The 22,005-nt window shown below is 37.5% G+C and overlaps 1 long non-coding RNA gene across 1 annotated transcript in view; it reads left to right on the top strand.

Moving 5' to 3' along the window:
• Nucleotides 1-2,626: 2,626 nt before the first annotated feature.
• Nucleotides 2,627-22,005, top strand: part of LOC308188114 — a 43,738-nt gene continuing 24,359 nt past the window's right edge. The window contains exons 1-2 of the long non-coding RNA XR_013945174.1: nt 2,627-2,881; nt 16,513-16,615. This is a non-coding gene — a long non-coding RNA (uncharacterized lncRNA). The remainder of the gene's footprint in view (nt 2,882-16,512; nt 16,616-22,005) is intronic.

Raw genomic sequence — 22,005 nt, 5'->3', positions numbered from 1 at the left:
TGACAAATCTGGTGGCCTTCTACAATGGAGCTGCAAGATAGGGGAGGAGCAACTGACATGATCTACCCGGACTTGTGCAAAGCATTTGGCACTGTCCCACACGATATCCTTGTCCCTAAATTAGAGAGACATTGATTTGATGGTTGGACCAATAAGAATTGGCTGGGTGGTCACACTCAAAGAGTTGCAGTCAATGGCTCAACGTCCAAGTGGAGATCAGTGATGAGTGGTATTTCTTAGGGGTCAGGATTGGGACCAGCACTGTTTGACATTTTTGTTGGTGACGTACAGTGGGATCAAGTGCAACCTCAACTAGTCTGCCAATAACACCAAGCTGTGTTTTGTGGTCAACACATTGGAGGGAAAGGATGCCATTCAGAGGGACCTGGACAGGCTTGAGAGGGGCCTGTGCAAACCTCGTGAGGTTCAACAAGGCCAAGTGCAAGGTCCTGCACCTGGGCCAGGGCAATTCCAAGCACAAATACAGACTTGGTGGGAGAATGGATTGAGAGCAGCCCTGAGGAGAAGGACCTGGGGGTGTTGGTTGATGAGAATCTTGACATGAGCCAGCAGTGAGTGCTTGCAACCCAGAAAGCCAGCCATATCCTGGGCTGCATCAAAAGAAGCGTGGCCAGCAGGTCAAAGGAGGTGATCCTCCTCCTCTGTTCAGTTCTTGTGAGACCCATCCAGGAGTACTGTGTTCAGCTTTCGGCCTCCAGCACAAGAAAGACTTGCACCAGTTAAAGCAGGTCTAGAGGAGGGGCATGAAAATCATCAGAAGGCTGGAGCACTTCTCCTTTGAAGACAGGCTGAGACAATTGGGGTTGCTTAGCCTAGAGGAGAGAAAGCTCTGGGGAGACTTTACAGCGGCCTTCCAGTAGCTAAAGGGGGCCTACAGAAAACATGGGGAGGGACTCTTTACCAGGGATTGTAGACAAAGGGCAATGGTTTTAAACTGAAAGAGGGTAGCTTTAGTTTAGATATAAGACAGAAATTCTTCACTATTTAGGTGGTGAGGCACTGAAACAGGTTGCCTAGAGAAGCCGTGGATGTCCCATCCCTGGAAGTGTTCAAGGCCAAGTTGGATGGGGCTTTGGGCAACTTGGTCTAGTGGGAGGTGTCCCTGCCCATGGCCGGGGGACTGGAACTGGGTGGTCTTTAAGGTCCCATCCAAACCTAACCATTCTATGATTCTATGAATGCTCTAGAATTAATATGGTTGTTTACTTTAATCTCTTTGTAGATTCGTATTGTACTATTTCTTGTGACCTTGAAAAGAAAACTCTTAAATTTAACTTGAGGTTTTATTAACCTAAGTTATAACAGGTGTTTAAATGACTTTCCAAAATATTGTGGGGTCTAAGACCAGAAGATGAGAAATTCAGACAATCTGCTATTTAGGATTGCTGTACTCACTTCATGTGCAGACAGTAGAGAGCAGCCTCTCTGCCTAAATTAGGCAACTATAGTAGATAATCTGAATACAGATTTTTTTATTTTTTATTTTTTGTATGATGTCTTTATCCTCTTTTGACATATCACACGGAAGAAAAGAGAGAAAAATGAAATGTACCTTCTGCCTGTCAAACTGTCACTACAAGTCTCTTGACTTTCACAATATTTAGTACAGACCTAGGCTGACTTTAAACAATTTTCGCTGCATAGAAGGACTCGGGTAGTTTTTCACTAGAAATTAACTTCAATAAGAATATCTGAAGCAGTTGTATTCATTGTCAATATACTAATGGAATAAGGTCACCTGTGCGGGAAGAAAAACAAGAGAATGAAACAGTAGTACTTGTGCTGCATTTCTGCAGTTTAAAATTAAGGAGTGTCATGTCCTTGGCCATTGATCCATAAACTTGTAGGTCTCTAGTGGAAGGAGAGTGCAGGTGCATTGTCAATCACTTAACCTATGAGGCCTGTCTCACTGTTTGGCTTTACATGCAAACACTATCTTTTAATGAGATCTTAACTATTAGAAATCCTTCCAGGTTGTGCTAGGATTTCAGTTCTTCAGGCATTCAACTTTTTTTGATTACTTTAGCTTCTATAAGCATATTGGATTTTTGGTGTTATATGGGAGAGCTTCTTGGCAAGGAAAAGATATGGACAAAACACCATCATCATCAGTCTCAGTTCTCAGCAACTTCATCATATGAATAATCAGCTTTGAGCTTTCTACTACTTTAAGGCAGTCTGGATTTTACAATGTTAAATTTATTGCATCCCAAAATATCACTTGACCTTTGCTTAGTGTAAAGCTGTATTAAAGTAATGTCTGGAAGTCCCTACTGCTGCCCCGTTGTATGAGAGTGTTATACCTGCAGGAAATAACAGACAACCTTTTAGCCCAAGCAACTTGCTATTAAATAGACGAGGCAGTTTCCTTATGCTTCGGTTAAATGCTTTTCTCACGCTTCTTCTATTGGTTTGCCCAAGGTCAGACAGCGCTTCTGAGAGAAGAGCTAAATATTGAACCCAGATTTGCTGAGTCCTTGTTTAGTATCTTAACCACAGTGCTATTTTTTTCCTCTCACTGCCAGCCTATTTGCTTTCCATTTTTCAGAGACTGCTTTAAAGACAGGATAAATTATTAACTGGAGGCGCTAACGTTGGGAAAACAAAAGGCTCAAGGACACACATACAGTAGTTCTCAACCTGCAATAGCATGGGGGATGTTTTTCGACTGATACTGGAAGTGCAGAATTAGCATAACGGCAGTCATTACTCCAGAGTCTCTGAACTCTTTGATGCTCTTGCTGTGAGCAGAATGTGCCCCAGCGTGCTATGTTCCACTCATTGAGAAAATGAAGGATTCGAAGAGACTGCGAATTAATGATCTCCAGTTGGCCAGTTTCACTTGTGTAGGTAACAGCAGGTAAGCTGAAACTGAGCAAAAGTTCCAGTTCACATATTTGAATTTTAAAGGGAATGTCTGTCCTTTGAGCGTATGCTAGCATGATCCCCACTGCAGTGTAGAGGAGTACTATTAATGAAATCACTGCTGGTTCTTTATGTTTTACTGCTGTTGACATTTTTGCAGCTGCTAGAGAAATGATTCAAGGCCCATAAGTTCTGGTGCATTTTTCATTTACAGGATATTTTCTCATCTACATTCTCAATTCTGACTTTTATTTTTATTAATTTGCTATTGTACCTGACAATCAGGGTGATATTTAATAGGATTTTTATAACCTTGCACAGAGATGAGTATTTATTTGAAACTGGCTTAACCAACCTGAGGATCACTTAGGGCCAAATTTTGACTTCCTGCAGTGAACAGTCCCTCTTTTTTTTAAAGTTGATTGAGACACTTTGCATTACACTTATGAAATTTTTGGTTCTTTGTCTTTATATGATAGATCTGGAGTTTACAGTGTTTACTAGTAGTCTGAGTAGCAATGGCAGAAGAGACGCATATTCAACTGAAAATGGTGGCAGTTTGAAATTAACCTTGATTTTCAACCTTCATAATGTAAACTGATCATTCAAATACACAAAGCTTCAAAGCTTCAAATACACAAAGATTCAAAATCTTCATGAGTTGTAGTAGGAAACTTTTTCTTGATTAGTGTTGATGAGATTAAGGTGATGAGATTAAGAAAATATTTAATAACCTTTAAATAACCTCAATATCTCTGTGTTTGAAGGAATGGAATACCATGACGTACTCCTAATCAACCAAAAACTCATTTTTGTTGATTCAGCTTCCTCAGTGATTTGGAAAAATTCTTAAAATTGGCAGAGCTAAGAGATTACAGTCAGTTTTGAAATTAACAAAAAGTAATTTGATATTACCTGAACATTTTTGCCCCATCCAAACGGTAAGTTAAACCTTTCAATGGTAATTATTGTATAATTCCATACATGTCAGGTTAGAATAGTTAACAGAGCTAAATGGCTCATTTCTCTCTTTTCTTCATTTAATCTCCAAGGTTTATTACCCTTAGTAGAGAGAGAGAGTGTGTCCATTGCAAGAAATTGTCTACTGTGTTTTCAAATGAGATTGCATGGAGGTGTATAGATTTTTTGTGTAATTACTCATCTACGTTTTTCCTGCTAACCTTTATTACTTTTGCTGCTTTTATCTTATTAACAGTATTGTTTTAAAGGGCGGTAGCCACTTTAAAATGATTGCTTTGAGAATCAAAGTACATAGGGTAGTTCAAATGAAAAATTAATATTTTATCTATCCTTACATCCCTTAAATCAATGGAAGCTTGATACTGACCACTTTACTAAAGGCCCTGCTCAGGAATCGATTTTCTTGGCTCCCAGGCTGGGTGGGGCAGAATGATTTGCATCTGCACCTCCTAATGCAACCTGCCAGTGGGATGGACAAAGCTGTTCCAGCTCTCCTCTGTGACCCAACATATAAGACGCTAGTGACATTTCATTGTGGAATACATAAAGACAGAGATGTCACAGTCTGCTTACAAAGTTTTTTTTAAGAAGAGATAGACGGTAAGGATATGTGTCATAAGTCTCACAATGTGTTATGATGGCTTTTAGAGGTCGTGAATAGCGAAATGTCTGGGATAGTCCTGGAGAACTGAGGAAGGTGTCGAATGAGACAAACTTTCAGTTGCCTTTTCCCAGTAATCTGCAGTCTTGTTGACTAGAGCAAACTATCCCTGAACCATACCTAGTTTTGTCTCAAAGGTACTATTGACTGTCAGTGAGAGTCAGCAGTGAACTGGAGTGCTAAACCGTAAGTCTGAGAGCACCCTTTGTTATTGTAAATGCTACATCATAGTGTCTTAAGAAAAGGTATAGCCCCGTAAGGGGCTCTCAGAACTGCTTCACATCTTGATCTTGGATAACAGAAACAACACCTTTATTATGGGTAAAGTTTGTTGTATATATATATACATTTATTGTTATTTTAAGCTTATAACTTCCCCAAACACTGATCATTTTGGCTTGTTTTTCTACATCTTAGTAGAGATTTTATTTTACAGCTTCAGTAAAAAATGCCTCATTCGTTTAAAATGAAAATTAATTTAGGAGGAAAAAAAAAAAAAGCTTTAACAAATAATATTACAGTTTGCTTCTTTGAAGTGCTGTAGTGCCTTTGGGTTTAGGAGCAGAAACACTACATTTGTCAGGGTGCTTTTATTCCATAGTCGTGAAAATGTAGTTAGTTTGGAGCAAATTATTAGATGCTGAAAAGTCATCAAAAGCCTGCTGTTGAACTTTCTGCACCCTCAGGTGCAAAGCAAATTCAGACCTCACAGACCATAGATGTATTGATGAAACAGAGCAGCTGACACCATATTTTTGACACTGGATTGGAGTATTCAGGTCTTTCTGGTGGTTTTGCTAATAATTCTGGATTCACTGCTGCAAGACCTCATATACCTTCTTAGATGGGACAATTAAGCAGTTTCACCAATATTTGTTCTCTCCTCTCCTCACTCCCCATTCCCTAGTAGTTAATTTACACAAAGAATAATTTATCTTCATCAGCTGTGCTTTTCATCCAAAGCTCTTGTTCTAGGGTGCTGGCTTAAAGGACCTGGATTAAAATCTATTGACTTCCAATGTCATGCTGAAATATGGTATTATTGGCTTATTTGCAGGAAGTATTTCTCTTTTGGGGCTTCTTTTTTCCTTTCTCTTCCTCTGTTTTAAGGGAGATTTTACCTCCACAGCTGAGATTAAATATACCATCTTATTTCAGCCTTTGTATATGTAAATGTTGACGATATTTAATTTTTCTCATTATATTTTTATATCTCATTTATTCCATGCACAGCCTGGATGCTGAAGGAAAGGCAGAAGAGTAGTAAAAGTAAATATGATATGTAGTTGAGAGGAAAATTGACTAGCCTTTATGGATTTGTCACCATTTTCTACATAATTCTATTTAAGAGCTTATTATAAATGCAAGGATCCTGAATTGAAGTTGCAAAGGCAACTTGGTTCTGTTGTTTCCTATTTTCTATGTGCTTGCCTTTGTGGCTGTGGTGAGCCATGAAATATTTCATTTAATAATTATATTTAAAAGAAAGGTAATTATGCAAAGCTGCACTGTGCCACATACACATAAATACATTTAATTGTCAAAATTGCTGAACAAAATATCTCCCTGGAAGAGCTTTACTATTACAATTCTGCGCACTTCAACAACAATTATGTAAATAGCAGACTTTGAAAGAAACGCTACTTCTTTTCCAATGATTAGATAAGTTTTGTAGCTAATATCTTGTTTATCATTGACATTTTTTTTTTTTTTTTAATATGCTGCTAAAGAGCATATCCTCATAATCTGATAGGCAAGTATATTGTTAGCTAACATGGATAGAGCAGTCTCACCGTGGGAGTTAAATGATGAGATGAAATAGCCTATCAGCTTGGAAAAGAGGGTTATAGTTCCTTAGTTATTACAGACTGTATCACTAATGAAGCAATTTGTTCTGTGTCCACTCACATTTCATTTGCTGCCATCAACAATTAAGACATGTTGTGGTAAGGTCATTCCAGATTAAAACCTTGTCTTTGCAAAGATCTCATTAAAATAGAGAGAAATTCTGATTTCTACCCAAGGTAATGTTAATTCAATAGGAGAATAAATATTGTGGAAGCAATTTGTGTAAGAGAAATGAATGTTAAAGACATTGCTCTCTTTTCACAAAAGGAAGTAGTTCTTGCAAGGAAAGACATCCTATTGAAAATAGTAGAAGGTATGTTACTATAGGAATTGGTTGGGTACCTTGGCCTGGTTAAAGAAGCATGTCATTTTCTTTGAGCTTTGCACAGATGTGCAGACCCATAAATAAATTGAACAGAAAATAAGATTTCTCCCTTTGATGGTTGCCAGTATTAAAGCCAAACTACAAAGAAAGCAATTTCTCCAATCATCATGCATTTTCTTCCCAGTCACCCTTGAAAACTTATAACAGTGAAGAGCATTGTAATTGTTATTTCATTCTAATGTATTGGCTGCCTTGCCTGAATTCTGACTGGCTGATAAACCTCTTGGACATCCAGTCTCATCATATCCTGAACAATTTTAGTCCAGCCCTGTGGCAATCTAAGCACTTAAGCAGCAAAATAGGAGAGACAATATTTGGGGATTCTACCTTTCAAAATGCACAAAAATAGAGTAACTGAAATAATCAAATTACTCCTGAATAATGCAATCCTTTTTTAGCTTTAAAAGCAGAATGTAGAAAGGATTTAAAAGAATATACACGTCAATTTAAATAAATAAATGTACAGGCAGGAATTCATCCCAACTATAACTTCAATGAAGTTACATTTCAGATAAATTTGATCATAATATCACATTTTTTAAAGTAGGAAAAAAATCAATAATCTTGTCTACAGATTTTGCATTACATTCTAGTTACTTGAAAGAAAATGTCATGCACATCAACTCATTCTTCAGGACGTACTTTCTGAATAGATGTGTATAATATTGCACGGACTAAGGTATCGATCTCTCAAGTTCTCCAGAAATGAAGTGTCATGTCTTTCAGCTTGTTCTTCTTTGCTATTCCATCATGTTTTCATTCACATGGGCTTCTTTTCTTGAAAATGTATTACTTATATAATGAGCCTTACTTTATCCTAAGTCTGTGAAAAATGCTCATTTTTTGCAGCTTGCTTTTTCTGTGTATGTTTATGTGCTTTGTATCAGAAGTTTAAACAGAAGTTTTTCTGACATAATAATTATGCAGATGTAAAGATTTTTGTACTTGATTTATATAAATGCTGTTGGGTTTGGATTTGTTTCTTTTTCATTTTTGTAGAGTGTAGAAATCTGTGCTGACCTTGTCAACAATGCCAAGGGACAGATGTTCCCCAGTCTGCAAAGTCTATATGCTTAGTCCTGAAGCTTTAGCACTTTGACTCCCATATGGAGTCATGCTTAGAAACTTGTGAAGCAAAATGATTTTGATTATTTTAAAATTGTGTTTCTAATGTTTTTCCCTGTGCATAATTCACAAAATAAAAGTGCGTTTAATTCTAAAAACGGAAGATCTGCTATAGTCACTCAGTTACTCAACTACTAAGAGAATATCATCACTCTGTCTTTAATTTTGTAACTTTTGTGTCACCTTCAGCCCACATTTCCTAAGGGACAGATTATGGCTACATTTTGTTAAAAGCTTAACACACGACAAACATTTGCAGGGGAGCACAGTGCTTCATTTGAGCTGCTCTGAGGCAATGGTCCATGCCTTGCCTTGTGGAACCCTGTTGGGAATCAGAGGTTATTCAGGTGAGTATACTCTTCCCTGAAACACAGGCAAATAGTTCATATTTATTGTAGAGCTTGATGGAGAATAAAATGTGTACAGACAGTATGATGGAAAAGCTGATTCTTGGTAACTTCTTGCCTTGTGGAAATTTTTTTTCATGTGTTTGATACCTATGAAATTAACTCTCCATATTCTTCTATACGCTCTTGTCCAGAATCTCTTCTGTCTTATATTCTGTTCTGTGGTCTCCTTCTCTATTGCATAGCTAAATTTCTCCTCCTTTGAGACTCTCCAAAGCTATCTCAGTCCTATCTATCATCTATCTGACACTGTCGTCAACTTGTGTGTCTGATTGGCTTACTGTGGTCACATTCTTGGAAATCATTAAGGAGCTTCCTGTAAATATTAGCACAGTTCAATTTTGTTTCTTTGTTTGGGTGCTTTTGCAATAGCAAAACTCAAAACCCTCTTTAAAAATACTATTTTCATGTTCTGTGGTGCCCATGAAAAACTACATCAGCCAAGGACTGTTCTGCACTGGGATAATTTATATATCATGATGGTCTTAGCTTTTCTTTGTGTCTCCCCCCTGCTTGGCTAGAATGTAGTTATCTAGCTGTGTGTGTCAAACTAGACTGTGAATATTACTGAACAGGGATGGTATTTTTGTTCTGTGTTCATACAGCATGTAAAACAATAACAGTATCACTGAACCATTACTTCTTTTATTTCCATATGTGCATGAAAAAACACAAAGTTCTGCAGAATCACAAAATCATCGAATTATTGAATCATAGAATGGCATGTGTTGGAAGGGATCAAGTAGTTCCACCCGCACTGTTATGGGCAGGGACACCTCCCACCAGACCAGGTTGCTCAAAGCCCCATCCAACCTGGCCTTGAACACCTCCAGGGATAGGGCATCCACAGCTTCTCTGGGCAACTTGGTCCAGTGCGTCACCAAAAGCTGCAATGAGGTCTCTCTGGAGCCTTTTATTCTCCAAGATGAACATCCCCAGATCTTTCAGTCTTTCTTCACAGGAGAGGTACTTCAGCCCTCTGATCATCTTTGTGACCCTCCTCTGGACCAGCTGTGGTGGTTTTACCCTACTGGGCAGCTAAACTCCACCACAACCACTGTTGAAGAGGGGGAGAAGAAAGTATGCTAGAAAGAAAACAACAACAACAACAAAAAAGCTTATGGGTTGAGATAAGGATAATTTAATTAAACGGAAAAGGGAAAAGGAAGAGGGAAAAAAAAAGCAAAGGCTGTGTAGAAACACAGAAAGAGAGAGAAAAAAAATATTCCCTACTTCCCATCAATGAGTGATGTTCGGCCATGTCCCAGGAAGAAGGGCCTCAATATGCATAGCAGTTGTTTGGAAGGACAGATGTCTTCATAACAAGACCCCTCCTTCCCCTTTTCCACCTTTTATTGATGAGTGTGACATCATATGGTATGGAATATCCCTCCGGCTGGTTTAGATCTGCTGCCCTGGTGATGTCTTCTCCCCACCTCTTGCCCACACCCAGCCCACTTGTTCGGGGTGGGTGGGAGGCGTGAAGGGAGTCCTGATGCAGTGCCAGCATTGCTCAGCAATAGACAAAACACTGGTGTGATACCAATGCTATTCTAGCTACAAGTGCAGAGCACAGCCCTGCATGGGCTGCTGCAGGGAAAGTTAACTCCATCCCAGCCAGACCCAATACACCAGCTCTAATATGTTTATGTCTTTCTTGTGCTGGGGACCCCAGACCTGGATGCAGTACTGCAGGGGGGGCCTCATAAGGGCAGAGCAGAGGGGGACAATCACCTCCCTCAGCCTCCTGGCCACACCTCTATTGATGCAGCCCAGGATGCAGATGGCCTTCTGGGCTGCAAACGTGCACTGGAGGCTCATGTTGAACTTTTCATACTCCAGAACTTCCAAGTCCTTCTCTGCAGAGCTGCTGTCTATGAGTTCTTCTCCCAGTCTGTCCTCATGGCTAGGATTGCCCTGATCTGGTGCAGCACCTTGCACTTAGACTTGTTGAACCTCATTAGGTTCACTTGGGTCCACTTCTCAAGCCTGTCCAGGTCCCTTTGTATGGCATCCCTTCTTTCTGTTGTATCAACTGAACTACTCAGCTTGGTGTCATCTGCAAACTTGCTGAGGGTGTACTCAGTCCCACTGTCTATGTCATTAATAAAGATATTAAACAATGTCGATGGCAGTGTGCACAGCAATACTTATTTCCAGAATCTCAGGTCACATGCTAAAGACCAGCTCGTATAAAGAAACTTTATTTTAAAAACTGCGCAGATTCTCTGCTCCCTTCAGGACTGCAGAGTACGAAGTATCTGTCTACATCTGCCTCAGGCACTGAAACAGGCTCACCATGAAAATGGTCACAGCATCAAGCCTGTTGGAGTTCAAGTAGCATTTATACAGTGCTTTCAGACATATGGTCTGATTTTTGGGTGGTCCTGTGAGGAGCCAGGCGTTGGAGTCGATCACCCCTGTGGGTCCCTTTCAGCTCAGGGTATCCTATGGCTCTGTGAATTTTTGAACTTTGCTTTTTGTAGATTAAATATTCTTCTGCACACTAAGGAGACAGGCTTAGGAAATTCTGCATAAAGGAGCTTTATTGACCTAATTTTCTAGAACTTGGAGTGAGAAGGGGTATCCTCATCTCACTATGATCTGGGAGCCATGACTGACAACAGATATTGAAGGTAAAGCTGGAATGGTTCTTACTGTTGTTGCTGTGTTTGATAAATGAGGAAATGTCTGTATACAAATGTATATGTATGCCAGCAATACGTGTGTGTGTACATGTATATATATGTCTGTAATGGCATGCTCTTTCATTTCTTTCCTTTGAGCTACTGAATTAGAATGTGGAAAATAAAATTGCTTTAGGAAAAAGGGAAAAATAAAACACCAAAGTTCAGCATTAAAATCAGTAGTCCACTCCTGACTTGCCTTTAAAATTGTAATATTTGAGATATCACTTCAGATTTTATATCATTCACAGAGTTTGATTCTAGAATCTCTTTTCCATAAAATATAATAATAATAATAGTAATGAACAGATTGAATGATACATATAGATATGTAAAATCCTGGAAGTGAAGCAGTATCAAGGAAAATAATTTGCTGCTATGGTAAGAGACTGTCAACTTTCACACAAAAAAGTCATTAATTTTTTTTTTTCTCTTTTGAATTATAATTTTGGCACTTTCATATAACTGCAATGTAATAGATTTTCATTATATTCTGAGTGCAAAAACACTGGCTATAGAAAAAGCAACAGGACTCAGCTTAATAGGAGACGACAAACTGACCAAAGAGGAAGTGGCAGCATGGCTGGCACCATGGCTCAGTGGTTGTGACAGGCAATTAGTGAACAGAGCAGAACAGATGTAACAGGAGGCAGCAACAATTTACTAAAGCATTAGCTTGCTCAGTCTGCAGTGCAGATAGTTTGCCGATACAAATAAATAATAATATGATCTTGGGAGGGGAAAAAAGGCACAGTCATCTTACAGGATTGAAAAACAAACAAAGAAAACAATATCAACAAAAAACTAACAACAACAAAAGAACAAAAGAAGCTCAGCTAGACTTAAGGGGAAAAAAGGAAAAACCTTCTGTACTTTTCAAGACCAAATTGAGATTTTTGCCTTATTATTGAAAAGCAACATGTTTTGAAAAAGTAGCGTACTACAGAGAACAGTAATCATGGGAGATTTTTGCAGTTACAAATGTTGCCTTGTAATTTTTGAAACCCAAAAAAAAAAAAAATCTTCCTTTTAATTATTATTATTTTTTTAAATTTTAATTTTTAAAGACAGCACATATCTCACAGTGTTCAAAATTAACTTAATCTACCTCAGAGGACTTAGGAGTTTTGGTTCCACAAGGCTATAGGTAGTTGTCGTAAGTCTCAGAGGACTAAGGCATCAATATGTGCAGGGAAGTTGAGATAAGTTACCATGTTACACTATGCAAGTACTGTTATATTTTTCCACAAAGTAGCATGGAAATTATTGTGTTGCTGTTAGCTGTAGAGCATACACCATCATTCTGTAAATTGGCATACATTTTATGTTATGGGAGCATACATGTTAGTTAGAAGGAAAAGAATATGGTCAGCCTTGTGTGTATAGTACGTAGAATCACTATTGACATCTCATATTGATAATATTTACAACTCAGTAATTTGCTCTGTTCCCACAAAGATCAGACACTTGCAAAGAATTACAAATTAGACCAACTGAACCTAGAAGGTTCACCCTTTGTGCTAAGGGCTGGACCTTAAGAACCAGTTTCATACCACCAGGTGGAGCTTGAGAATAATTTTTATGGTACTTGATCAAAAATAGCCAGATTTTGCTGAAGCTGTTCTTCCCTCACTGAAAGAGTTTGTTTTGCAATAATGAAGACATGATTTGGGACCATTAACTCTGAGTCATGCCTGCTTTGTACCTCAAAAAGTCATGGAGAGGAACCAAGCTGCAAGAGCCAAGGGATTTCAACCTGCCTGTGGCTCCAGTTGACTGCAGTGGAGACAGGGATGATTTCTGGTAACTGCTCATATGCTCTGGATGAGTTTCCATGGGGAATATCCTATCCTATCCTATCCTATCCTATCCTATCCTATCCTATCCTATCCTATCCTATCCTATCCTATCCTATCCTATCCTATCCTATCCTATCCTATCCTATCCTATCCTATCCTATCCTATCCTATCCTATCCTATCCTATCCTATCCTATCCTATCCTATCCTATCCTATCCTATCCTATCCAAGACTGGTACTTGGGTGTAACTAAAGCAAAAAAACGGTTTTCATGTATCCAAGGATAAATATAGACTGAATGGAGAATGGATTGAGAGCAGCTCTGTGGAGAAGGACTTGGAGGTGGTGGTTGATGAGAAGCTCAACCTGAGCCAGCAATGTGCACTTATAGCCCAGAAAGCCAACCACGTCCTGGGCTGCATCAAAAAAAAGCATGGTCAAGGGAAGTGATTCTCGCCCTCTTCTCTGCTCTCATGAGACTCCACCTCGAGTACTGTGTTCAGCTCTGGGGCTCTGGGGCCTCCAGCACAAGAAAGACATGAGAGTGTTGGAGTGAGTCCAGAGGAGGGCCACGAAAACGATCAAAAGGCTGTAGCACCTCTCCTATGAAGACAGGCTGAGGGAGCTGGGGTTGTTCAGCCCAGAGAAGAGAAGGTTCTATTCTTATAGCAGCCTTATAGTTCTGTACCTTATACCAGCCTTCCAGTACCTAAGAGGGCCTACAGAAAAAATGAGGACAACTCTTTACCAGGGGGTGTAGACAAGGTGCAATGTTTTTTTACTGAAAGAGGGTAGCTTTGATTTAGCTATAAGAAATAAATTCTTCACTATTTGGGTGGTGAGGCACTGAAACAGGTTGCCCAGAGAAATTGTGGATGCCCCATCTCTCGAAGTGTTCAAAGCCAGGGCTTTCAGCAACCTGGTCTAGTGGGATGGCAGTGGGGTTAGAACTAGATAGCCTTTAAGGTCCTTTCCAACCCATGCCATTCTATGATTCTATCTTGTAGCACTTGTTTCTTTTTCACAGGAGAGTTGAGGTTTGAGTTGCACCCAGAGATGCATCGTCTCTGAGTCCCTGAGGAAAAAAAGGTTGTGTCAGAATAATACAGTACTGTTTTACTCAGTGAAAACAGTCATATGTGAATACTTGAAAACTATAGCATTTTATTGTGATTTTCTGAAAGAAGACAAGATTTACTTAATGTAAAATAACACAGAAAGCTTTTCAGCTAAATTGAAACATGATGAAACTCTGAAGCTTTTCCTTAAAACTCTAAGAATCATTAATTTGTCTGAAGAGGGTTTTTTGTTTGTTTGTTTTGTCTTTTTTTTTTATTAAACTAAAACTTAGTATGTGTATATGTAAGTGAAAGAAAAAGATTTGAGAGAAGTTCAAGACTTCCTTGAATAAGTCTTTTCTACTTATATAATTGAACTGCTACTTCTGTTTCACTTAAAAGTGCAGTTGTGAGCTGAGGAGAAGAGAATGGGGGAGGGAGGGTCACTCTGGAAAATAGCTTAATGAGAAAAACCAAACCAAACCAGAAAACAAATGGGAAAATATAGAAATATAGAATACAGAACCTTTTTTTTTTTTTTTTTTTGAAGGAGGCAGAATGAGTACCAAGTAGTGAGTCACATATTTATTTTATATAAAATTCTTCATTGTAAACATTTGTACATCAGTTATTTTGAGAAGCTGAGGTTCCTCTGTTGAAGACAGCAGGCCTTGTGATGTTCTTCAGAGAGAACTTACTTATACTAGTACCTTTTCCTTGTGCCACAAAATTTAGGTCAGGCTTTTCCTCAGAAATATAAACTCCAGGGGATAGTCATTTATGTTCTGTCATTGACATGCACCATGCAGGTGTTAGCTGTGTGCCAGACAAAGATCTGGACCAAGGCCACCAATCCCATTCCCTGCTGAAGCAGGAAAGCTCCTAGGGCATCTGACAATGGGAGCTGTCAGGTCTTCAGTATGTGCTCCTCTTCCCTGTCTTGCTCCTCCAACCTCCTCCAGACCCTTTGACTCACTGTTGACTTCTTTTAGCTTTTGAAGGTGGAAAGCAGAAGATTCAAATTGGTTTTCTTCACTGTTCTCCCCAGGCACATATAGTATTTGAGGTTTCTCTCTTTCTTAACCAAGTCTTCGCTTGCTGTTAGCTAATATATTCAGTCCTATGTCTCAATATTGCTGAGGGTTCAGGTTTCAAATCCTCATGGTGAAGTTTTAGTTATGTAATTCTGATTTATTTATTTATTTGTTTGTTTTATTTTTGACACAGAGAGAGAGATGGTTCCTTTAACCTTATTTAATTTGGTTAAAATATAGTTCTTGGGAACACAAAAAAGTCAAAATTAAATTTGTTTATGGAACCTTAACTCTGAGTGTTGTATTTGTTTAACATATAGTAAGGGAAGAAAAATGTATTTTATTTAAACAGTCACTTCAGTTGGAAATAAAAGGTTTTGATCTCATAAGTTCTTTGGGTTTTCTGCAGATGTGCATGTAATGAGTTTTTTAATTGCACAACTAGTATCACATTTTCCACAGAGCCCCTTCTTTATTCAGTACATGAGAGAGCTAGAGAAGTAAGCAGGTCTGAAAAAAAAAGACCTATTTGTGAAGGGCTGTGTTTTTCAAATTTAGTAAATTTTTAACCATATGTAAAAGGTACTAGAACCTGTCTCTCCATAAAAATGTTGTCGGAATTCTTGTGGCTGTTACAGAATGTTGATACCTTGTTGGGCTGGGCAGGGTAGGAGTGCTCTACCTTTAGTTCTTTAGTTTGAAAGTTAAAGTTACTCTGTTTGGGAGGGCTTTAGAAGGAAAAATGGATGAGAATATTGTTTTTCTCACTCAGGTGAGAAAGCCCACTTCTTTGTAGAGTGGGCAGGGTCCTATTTACCCTGCCTAATGGCAGTTTTCATGTTCAGTTTTCAATTCTGTTCCTCCAATCAGTGTTGTTCCACTAAGATATATCTCATTTGACAGTTATGGACACACTTCTCTGGCTCTTGGGTTCCCCCTGAATTCTATGCCCAGCTCTGTGTCCACTGCTTAGAGACCTGTCGACATGGGTATTTTCATCTTTATATTTCCAGCTATTGTCTCAAGGAATTGCACTCACCCCCTGAAAAAGGAGGTTTGTTATTGTGGCAATGTTCTGCCTGTGGCTTACTACAGCAATCATGAATAATTTATGAACCCAAGTGCTTGATAACTTGAATTACATGGCAAAAGCAAAAACAGCAAAAAACAGCATCCTGGCATATGAAGCAGTGGGACTTGCCAACAAGAGCCATTTGCAGAATTGTATTATGAAGCAAAAGAACAGGATAGGCAAACCTATTACGGTTAATGATCACCCAAAATAAGAACAGAAAAGAAGGCTTGACTTCTTGAGTCTGTAGAACAAAACAGCATGCATCAGAAGTATTGTAAAAATCAATAATTGTCTGTAGTGTTTCTCCAACATTAGACCAGGAGTCCTTTTTGTCTTTGCCAGGCTTCAAAAACAAATATTTTCAGAGGTCATAAACCTTAGAGGCCCATCTAAAATTTCTGAGCAGGAAGACTTCTTGTCATTTGTGAGAGACTGAATTTATCCTACAGGACCTAGCTTGATAACACAGAAAGAATATGATTTGTATTTGTAACAGTACTTAGAGTGTGTTGATACCTGATATGTTTTTATTATTAATTAATGTATTTATCTATTTATTTATTTAGATTTTACAGTTTGCATCTCATGGAAAGATCACTTGACACTAATCAGAAAAACACCCACTGAATTAATAATTATGCTGTGGGAGACACAAACAAAATGCACATGGTAAGATATTCTGAAAATGTTCACATGTATTTCAAGTCAAACCAGTCACAGATTTGCACTGCAAAATGTGTCAGTGACATTAACAATAAAATCAAGAAGTATAAAAGAATTGTAATGTTGTAGCCCAGAGAAGACGCACAGGTTTGTTTCACTTAAGATAAAAGTAGATTCAAAAACAAACCCTTTCATTAAAAAAAAAGATGAAGATTACAAAGTCAATCTTCATGAGATCTAAGATTGGTTTCATTTGCTAACCTTGTATAAATGAATTCCCTTGTAAAAATAGCCTTGTGATAGCAATCAGATAATATCAACTAATAGCTGATAGTGTTGATTTACCTTATAATAATGGAATAATATATATATATATATATATTATTCTAAAGGATTCCAGCATAATTCCCTATAAGGCTCTCAATAATTTGGTTTTACATTGCTTTGTTTGTGGCTGTAGATCTTATTTATTGTACAATATTAATTTTCTCAAATGCTTTTCTATAATGCTAAGCCTTATAGCTTCTGAAGTTCAAACGCATAGGTAAGAAATTTACGGGTATTACAGATGGGGAAGAAAGGCATTGAAAAAGCAAAGTCAAAACACCCTACAATTTTGTTTTGAATGAGCATGCTGTGGAGTTAGTCTTTTAAAGATGTTGTCATTTTGTAATACACTGATTACTGTTTTGTTTTTGAACAATTAACAGAGATGGCTCCCAACTTCCCAGCAGTGTGTGCTGCCTAGAGGCTCAGTGGCTACGGTCTTACTGTGGCCATGTATGTCAAAGGAAGGCCAGTAAGAAACAGATAGAGCTGGGATGGACAGTCCAAGGGATATTAACCACACCTCCTGCAGCTTCCTAGAAGCAGTTGTTTCTCCACAGACTCTGAACCATCAAGCAAAGGAAATATACACGTCAACAGCCACAGCTGCTCAAATTTTCAGCTATTGCACTCAAAGTCTTATCATTGGCAAAAGGGAACACACCATACATATGCAGATCCAATAATTCACCATTGGTTTAATTTCACAGTCTAATCAAAATACAGCTAAGAGTAATTGTTAATCCAGTTACTGTACACTGTACACTTCCCATTCATAGCCCAAGTTAATACAGAAAACCCTGAATAACACATTAAAATAAAGAAAATCCTTTGTAGTAGCTGCCCCTTTTGTCTGGTACTGTGCTCACCCTTCCAGAGTCTTAAGGGTAACAGTGCCAACCTTCTATGAGAAAGGCTGGTGGGAGTTGTCAGCTACCTGAGCTCTTCTCCAGAAGAATTTTGATGCTGGTAGGGGTCCCTTCTTGGTCTTGGAGTTTGCTTGGGTTTATTTGTATGCATTTTCTTAACACTATCTGCATGCATTATCTTTCTCTTCATTGATTGTTCAGTTTTCTGTTCTTTCTGTTACATCTACATTGGTTTAACAAGATTGTACTCCTGTAAAGACCATCCTGGTTTACATTTGCAGTTTGAGACTTCCTATATCATCCTTTATTTACACACTTGCAAAACACTTTTTATTCTATATATAGTTCAGTATATAAAGAATAACTACTTGTTACCACTATAGAGTGTAATTAACTTAAACCAAATCTGACTACTAGAAAGTTGCCATCATAGCTAAAAGAAACATAGACTGGGACAAATGCAAACAAGTCCCATGGCCTTGTATTCTCAACAAACAAAAATTCCATGGTCTTTTGCTAGTAACAACAAAATTCATATTTATTGGGATGCAAGAAAAAGAGTAGGAATCAGAAACAAGGCTATTTCTTCTTTCCATAAATATTTTGCATAAAGCGATTGCCCACTGTACCTGTGCATACAGCTAGATCTTGTGGTCTGTTTCTCATACACACATGCACGGGAGTAGACTGTTCATTTATACATATGGAACTATCAATTTCCTAGTGCGAAGGATTGAATGTCTGGACTGTAGTTAATTATGTAGTCACCCAGCTGGAGACTGTAGGATAATACCTGTGCAAAAAATGGGTTTGAGGTTGTCAAGGCAAAATTAACTGGGAAAAAATCTGAGTATCCTGAGTATCCTTCAGGATTTAGTTTGTTTCAAGGATGAAAGACTATGGGGAAGTCTTGCAACACATTTAGTTCCTTCTGTATCCCAAGTGGTCTTTGGGATCCAGAGCCAAGCATCAAATGGCATAGATCGCCCAGTCAGCTTTAGAGAGAGCAAATTCTGAATAGTATAGATGTGAGATATTCTACATAACTTGATCCTGGAGACTGGAAAAAAAAAAAACAACACAAATCAACAACAAAAAAAACAACATATGGCATGCTTGAAGGGACACATGATACATACAAGTTGGCACAATGCTGAGTATTGCTAGGGTGAAAACAGATGTCCAGAGTGGCCAAAAAAACAGAGTTTCTGTTCTTATTTTCAGTGCTAGCTTATGCTAGCCTGAGAAGTTCATTGGACAACAACCATGTAAATACTCTTTTCTTCACACCTAAATTATCCTGAAGTTTTCTGGGATTCTGAGTTTGTTGAAAATGATCTGAGGGTTCAAAAGTTGCTAGAATGTGGCTGATGAACAGACAGATGAACAGACAGGCAGAAATCTGACTCATCAACCACGATTTTGAGAGGAACAGGCTAAAATGTGTTATTCAGAAGAACAGTGGTACTTTCTCAAATCAAAACACTTTTTTAGAATAACAGATAAATGCTTTTGTGATTTTTAGTATGACCTAATCAGAAATATTCCAAAGCTCTCCACATGAAATATTTTTTTCTGTCTCAATTGATTAGCCAAATGTTAAAAGAATAAAATTGAAAGTCAGACAGTCCTTAATTTGTGCCTTAGGTTCCTGTAGAGTTTTAATCCTAGTTAGATGTTTTTTTCATCCATAGGAATGTGATATGCAGCTTTTAAGACAAAATTTTAAAGACTACTAACTTTCCCCATGATATAGATTGATAATCAGCTGATAACAAGAAATAATTTACCTCCTATAGATGTATGGGTATATTCTTGGAAAAGCATGTCCTGTGGCACACATAAATGAAATAAACTGGTTAAAAGAGAAATCAAATAGATAATTTTTTTCCCTCTGTTTTCACTCCTGTCAAATTTGTAGACATTGACTTAGGTACGGATATAAGTTAAACTGTTCAGCTTGATTTTTCTTGTTCTGTACCGAAATCACACGATCATATTACAACAAATATATCTTAATCTGAGCAGTTAGAAATGTGCATTTAGATCTTCTAATACAATTTTAAACAATAAAAGTATTACTGACTTGCCACTACCTGTTCATTTAGACTTTCATGCCTTCATTTTGTCATAGAATCATAGAATGGTTTGAATTTGAATACAGACCATCTAGTCCAACATCCCTGCCTTGGACAGGGATAGCTTTCACCAGATCAAGTTGCTCAAGCCCCATCTAGCCTGACTTTGAACACTTCCAATGTTGGGATAGCCACAGCTTCTTTGGGCCACCTTTTCCAGTGTTTCACTACTCTCATCATAAAAAGCTTCTTCTTTATATCCAATCTAAATCTACATTCTTTCAGTTTAAAGCCATTGTTCTTTGTCCTGCCACTGCGGGATCTAGTAAAAGTCTTTGTCCTTTATATACTGAAAGAACACAATAAGGTCTTCCTGGAACCTTCTCTTTTCCAGGCTGAACAACCGCAAGTCTCTCAACCTTCATACGAGAGGTGTTCGAGGTGTTCTAGTCATTTTCATGACCCTCCTCTGGACCTGTTCTCACAGGTGCACATCTTTCCACTACTAGTCACTCCAGAGATGCATACTTTAATCCAGCTGGGGTCTCATCATCTCCCTTGACCTTATTCTGTTAGTTTCTCTCCTCTGCTCATACTTCTTTAAGATCATACTCCTAGCTCTATAATTTGCTGATGGCATCATAAGTTTCTGAAACAAAGGGGAAACTAAGTAGAGGCATAACTGCATCTACAAACTATATTTTGGTCAGAAGTAAAAACTATGTGTCATGGGGTTCTAAGACAATTTTTTAAAGTGTTTAAAAATCTCAATTCTCATTCCATAATATCTAAATTAGATTAATTTTCAAGAGCAACCACCAATTCTTGTTACAGCTAATATTTGTATTTTATTCAATACTTTTTATTTTTTTTTTTTGTTTAAAAGGCAACATTATCTAGAGTCAGAAAATATGATTCCAGAGATCCTACAATCTTTTCATTTAAACATCAATCAAGACACTTAAGTGAAAGGAGCAGGAAAATAGACAGCATAGGGAGATTAATATAAACAAACAACAACAAAGCATGCAAACAAACAAACAAAACGTTTATACCAAAGGAAAACAATTAAAATACCAAATTTGATTCTTTTTTTTTTCTTTTTCAAAAAAAGGTCAAGATAATTTTGTATTAAATGCTGTCTAGATAACTTCCAATTATTTTGAAATTCATGTAAGCATGGCCCCTATGTAGAAACTGGAGATTTTATGCTGCTATAGAAAAAATACTTGCTGCTCCTTTCCAAGATACTGATTTATTTAGTTTATTAGCATGTTATGTATATATTTAAAAGGTCATTTATTTCATGAATTTGAAATAGATATGTTTACTGACTTCTGATTTCAGAATGAAAAGTTTCGGGAACTTTTTCATTCTGATTCATTTCAAGAACAAAAGATACTCTAAACTGTTTTATTGGTAGAATATGCAAGTGAGGCACTACAATGTAAATGCATACAAGAAACTAAGCTATATACAAACGCATATCCCTACAAATTAAAGCTTGTCAGACAAATGTGAAGAGAAACATATTCCGGAAGACTACACTGTTTTTTTAAAGCTTAAAAAAACTCATGAAAAAAACTAATTTAACTGATTTTTTCCCCCTAAAAAAGCAGTCAGCTTCATCATAAAAGTGTAAATGCCAAACTCTGAAAATTACTACATAAGATCTCTTCATTATATATACTTTTGTTAGTTTTATAAAGCATTTTTAATGTTATGACATCAAAGTTGTAGAAAATAGGGTGCCAGATATCGTTATAAGCTATTTTAGTAGTTAATTTTCAAATGCTTTTTCAGTCTTCTAACTGACTGAACTTTTAACAGAATGTCAGCAATGAAATCATTCTCAAAGTGAGAGTTTTTTTATTGCATTAGTTGCTTTTCTTCCTTGAAATGCACTGCAAAACTTCACACTTAAAGATTTCATTCTTTATACTTTATTCTGCCAATCATGTGTGACAGACTTCAACTTAGAAGACTCTATATTTAAAGATGTTCACATAAATTAAGTCAGTAAAATCTATGCATGTATTACATGCATAAATACATTAACATTTATTCTATATTCACTATAGTATTAATTGAACATCAAGTAACACAAGTATCGAATAAATAG

This window comes from Anser brachyrhynchus, assembly GCF_964034855.1.
Source record: "Anser brachyrhynchus genome assembly, chromosome: 1".
NCBI lineage: Eukaryota > Metazoa > Chordata > Aves > Anseriformes > Anatidae > Anser > Anser brachyrhynchus.
This window is presented reverse-complemented; position numbering and strand designations above follow the sequence as displayed.